Raw genomic sequence first — 5721 nt, 5'->3', positions numbered from 1 at the left:
CCTCCCACTGTCCCCTTGGCTTATGAATTCTCTCTCACGAAAGACTCCTCTTCTTGCTACAAAGACCACATTATCACTGGGTCTGTAGAAGAGGTAACCAAAGGATCTTTGTGGGTAGCCGATGAAAATACACCTCTCACTTCGAGGTTCAAGCTTATCATGAGTCTCACGCCTCACGAAAGCTTCACAACCCCAAATCTTGATGTGGTCCAAATTGGGAACTTTCCCAGTCCACATCGCGTGAGGTGTTTTGGCAACCTTTTTAGTAGGGACTAGATTAAGGATATGGGCGGCAGTCTCTAAGGCATACCCCCAGAAAGAGATTGGTAACGAAGCTCGACTCATCATGGAACGAACCATATCCAACAAGGTTCGATTGCGCCTCTCAGCTACACCATTCAACTGTGGTGTTCTGGGAGGTGTCAATTGTGAGACAATCCCACATTCCTTAAGATAGTCAAGGAACTCAATGCTAAGATACTCTCCTCCTCGATCGGATCGGAGCATCTTGATGTTCCTGCCCAATTGATTCTCAACTTCCTGCTTAAACTCTTTGAACTTTTCAAAGGTTTCTGACTTATTCTTGATTAAGTAAATATATCCATATCTACTGTAATCATCAGTAAAAGTCACATAATAGCGATTAGCATCCCTTGTAGCAACTCTGAAGGGCCCACACACATCCGTGTGTACAAGGTCCAACAAACCTTCACCCCTATCACAAGTACCTGTGAAGGGTGACTTTGTCATTTTTCCAAGTAAACAAGACTCGCAACTATCATCTGACTTGAGGTCAAATGATTCCAAGACTCCAGCCTTTTGGAGTTGGCCTATGCGCTTCTTGTTAACATGTCCAAGACGACAATGCCACAAGGATGCTTTATCCAAGCTATCTGAAGAATCAATATACAACACATTATTTCCTAGATTGTCTACAACATTCACGGCTTCATATACACCATCACAAGGTAATGCTTTAAGGTAAAATACATCATTGTAATAAACATTAATAGCACCATTTTTATTATCAAATGAAAATGTAAAACCTTGTTTGTACAAGCCATGAAAGGAAATAATATTTCTCGCCATTTCGGGCGAGTAACAACACTTATTCAAATCTAACATTAACCCATTATTAAGCAATAAAGAATAAACTCCTATCTTGGTAACAGGTGATGCTTTCCTGTTGCCCATGACTAAGTTTATCTTCCCGTGCTCCACTTGCTCACTTCTTCTTAGTGCCTGCAAATCAGTACAAATGTGAATACCACAACCTGTATCAAGCACCCAAGAATTAGCATTAGATGAGTTGTTAGACAATATTGTGTAAATACCTGTATGGGTGGGTTTAACCTTCCCATCCTTTAGATCTTGCAGATATTTAGGGCAGCTTCGCTTGAAGTGTCCCTTATCCTGGCAATAGAAGCATTGTGCTTCCTTTGGGTTTGAAGAAGGAGTAATGGGACCTTTCTTTGTCCCACTTGAAGAGGAACCATCAAGAGTCTTACCCTTGGTACCCTTCGAAGGGCTTTTCCTCTTCTTACCCTTTCCCTGCCCAATAGCCAGAACAGGGGCTGTTGAAGGAGTAGAAGTAGCAACCGCTTTACCCTTAAGGCCATTTTCAGCTGTCCTTAAGAGTCCTTGAAGTTTGCTAAGTGTGACTTCCTCCTTGTTCATATGATAAGTCATACGAAACTGATCATAACTTGGAGGTAAGGAATGGAGAATGATGTCAATCGCCATTTCCTCAGGAAAGTCAACATTTAGCTTCAGCAACCGGTCAACGAACCTTTGCATCTTCTGCAAGTGACCGGTGATGGGTTCACCATCCTTCATCCTTGCGGTTATCATGGAGGAGATGATTTCATACCTCTCCTGACACGCGCTCTGATGGTACCTTTCCATCAGATCCAGGTGCATCTCATAGGGGTAGAAATCTTCATAGGATTTTTGAAGTTCAGGAGTCATGGTGGCCATCATGATGCATGCTACTTTAGTAGCATCCTTTTCATGTGCAACAAACTCCGCAAACTCTTCAGGAGTAGCAGTGGCTTCATTCACAACCTTAAGCTCCTTATCGAGGACATATTCTTTGTCCTCGTAGCGGGTAATCATTCTGATGTTTCTGATCCACTCATTGAAATTGGATCCATCAAAGATGACCTTACCACACAAGTTCATAAGGGAAAAGGATCCTGTTGGATTTGAGCCAGAAGCATTGTTGGAAGACATCTGAAAGGAAAGAAAGACAAGTTTCATTAGATTAGGAATCCTTAATAATTCACCCAAATGAAATATTAAGGCTAGGATCCAACAAACTATTTATAGTTGGAAGAGGGATGCCGTAATCCATACTATAAAATATTTGAAGGTAGGTAAATGACGATTTACCAATTTCCACCATAAGAACGAAATATTTTATTATTAGGTTTTATTGGTTTTGAAACTCCTAGATCTTTTGAGATACATTGAACTTTTCAATGGCATGTTTGAATCTCGATTGTGCCCTCTCAAGTTTGTGACTGGGATGCCGAGGATCACAAACAAGGTGTGAATAACCATACAAATTGACTTGGTACCCTTAACAATATTACCTAATCGATGTGCCGGTTAACCACACACGCTCCACCGATCTATAATAAGGTCAAGTTACCCTTTGCCACTCTTACTAGTCCATGTTAGTGTGCCGGTTAACCACACACGCTCCACTAACGACTTGGTAAGGTACAAAGTGTAATTTTATGGGCTAGCACCAATTTCACATTTTCCTAAAGTAACTAAGATTGGGAATTTATAATGTATAGTTACTTTATAATTCATTATACTTTTAACGAGTATTTAAAGTCGTATCCTACCCGTTCGGCTAACGACCTTATACCCCCCTTATAGACCGGTGAGAGTGGACACCCATTAAGTCACCATTTTATAGGCAACAACCTTATACCCCCCTTATAGACCGGCTTCGTGAATGAGGCCTACTAACGGTAAGAATGACATATTCTTATACATATCTATATAATAAAATTATAATAATAGTATAAGTGTTGATTTTTAAACTTTTTAAAAATCTAAGGTTTAATTTGGAATTAAAGTATTAAAGTATAAGACTTTTCAAATTCCAAAACTTGAGGGCAAGATTTGAAACTATTCCAAGTCTCTTCAATTTGTAACTTATGAGTTTTAATGGTTCATAAAATGAAGACTCTTCATTTTATGAAACCTCTTTAGTTCTTTAATCACGATTAAAAGAAGTGACTCTTGGTTATCCATAACTTGAGGACAAGTTATGGACACCATCATAGCCATTAAGATCATGAATTAAACACACATGGTGGTTACACATAATTCCTATGATCTTCTAAAAACTCATAAGAACACAAATTCATGTCAAGCAATTTCAAGAAATCATATAAACATATACAATACTTGAAAATTGATAAAAGTCATGTAAAATGGGTTAACATAATCATTATCATTTTGAAAAACAGATTTTACAAGTCCAAAACAGATTGGGATAATGATCTTAATCCATTTCCAGCAACAAAACTCGAAAAAACTGCCCAACACGCTCCTACTCGCCGAGTGCATTATTCTACTCGGCGAGTAGAATGAATTTGTTCATGGACTCGGCGAGTCCTCCCCATGGACTCGGCGAGTCCAGTCGTCAGAATGCAGAATTTTCGATTTTTAAGCAGTTTTGCATCAAGTATACAGAAAACAATCCTAGGCTCTGATACCACTGATGGGTTTTGAGCATTCTAACACTTCCTAAGTGTACATACAACCCTAATAACCTTGAATCTATGTTTTCTCTATATACATGCAAATTTCTTTTTCAAGGTTATTTCCTAACTAGCATGGCATGGGGATTACATAAAACATAAAACTAGTAGAAATACATACCTTGTTGTTGCTTGGATTCCTTCAAGACTTTGTGAGCCTAGCACCCCAAATGTTGTGCCTCAAATGCTTCACACAACACCACAAGACTTGGAATAACTTGAGAGAATACTTCTAGCACTCAAAATTGGTTATGCCCTCTCTAGTAACACTATGTCCACTAGGTCCACTTTTTGCTAGCCATAGGGTTCCTTTTATAGTGTTGTCACAATTAGGGTTTACACATGAATGCCCTTAATTGTCATGACTCTTGATTTCCCATGACCCATGGATTTGTAACTCCCATGGACTATCCATGGAGCTCCATATGGTTACATCCATAACCCATAAACCATGGATCATTAATCCACCATAAAAGAATTGATGATTGTCATAATCAACCCTATATATTTAATTAGTCTCACTTTGATCACCAAATTAATACTAGATTAATACTTGATCAATACTAATTAAATAATACTATTATTAATATATTAGAACTTATAATATATTAATAATGATAAGTGCCTTATTCTCTCATTTATTCTATCCAAGTATTGCAATGCCATGCAACCCAAATGGACCATGCCGGGTCGGGTCAAGTACATACCAAATAAAGTTATGGACTTAGACACTATATCCAACAATTTCATACATTATCTAGTGTTCGAACTTCTAAATACATATAACATTATACTAATTCATGTGGAGACAAATGGGATCTAGTGAAACGTGTCGGTTGACACCACTGAGTGTATGATCGTAGCTTGTAGATATAATCAGAGTCTCCTAGAGGGATAGCGAGAGTTTGTGTATAGATCTATACGGGGGTGACTCCCCCACACCTGAGCTGTTCGCTACAGTTAGACTAGACCAGTCTAGGGTGACAAAACCTTGAACGAAAATCTGGCATTTGGAAAATGCCAAGTAGAGGTGAGCATGGTGCGGTTTGGTGCGGTTTTTGGCCAAAACCGAACCGAAAACCGCAACTTCGGTTTTTTGAAGTTTAGAAACCGCACCGTTCGGTTTTTATGTGGTTCGGTTTTTGCGATTTTTTTTCGGTTTTTTGCGGTTCAGTTTTTTCTTTGCGGTTTTTTGTAATTTTTTTGATTTGGTTTTTGTTTGGCTTGTTTACTAAAACTCAGGTAACTCAACGAGTTACTTTGACTCGGATGAGAAGTCTTAATCATTTTTTGAGAAACTTTATGTAGAGATGAGGAGTGCGAAATTTTCCATCCCCAACAATCTGCGACTCCTCAAAGATGTGTATGAAATGTGAGAATGGTGAATGTTATATCTCAAATGCGATGAGGGATACTCTTATAAGGCTGGAAAAATTAAAGCCCAAATGATATCTTGGAGATGAACCAATACGACCACCTCTTGGTTTGAAATCAAATAACATAACCACTCATCCAACATGCTTCTAATGCTTGAATATAATACGAATTAAATATAATATTTGTTTCACAGGTACATACGATAATAGCACTTAATGTATTCATAAAGATGATATTATCATCACTAATACTCTTAATATTAAAATGTTAAAAAATATAATAACATTATTTGTTATTGTAAATATCACTATATGTATGCTTACAAATATACAATCATTCTCTAATAATTATAGGAATTTTAATTGTCATGAGTTCTTCGTTTTACAAATATCAACATTTAATATATATATATATATATATATATATATATATATATATATATATATATATATATTCGGTGCGGTTCGGTTTTTTGCGGTTTTTGCAACACTAGAAACTGAACCGACCCGAACTTTTCGGTTTTTACAAAACTAAAAACCTCACCGTCGGTTTTCATTTCGGT

This window comes from Lactuca virosa, chromosome 7, assembly GCF_052849685.1.
Source record: "Lactuca virosa cultivar CGN04683 chromosome 7, Lactuca_virosa_CGN04683_v6, whole genome shotgun sequence".
Taxonomy (NCBI): Eukaryota; Viridiplantae; Streptophyta; class Magnoliopsida; order Asterales; family Asteraceae; genus Lactuca; species Lactuca virosa.
This window is presented reverse-complemented; position numbering follows the sequence as displayed.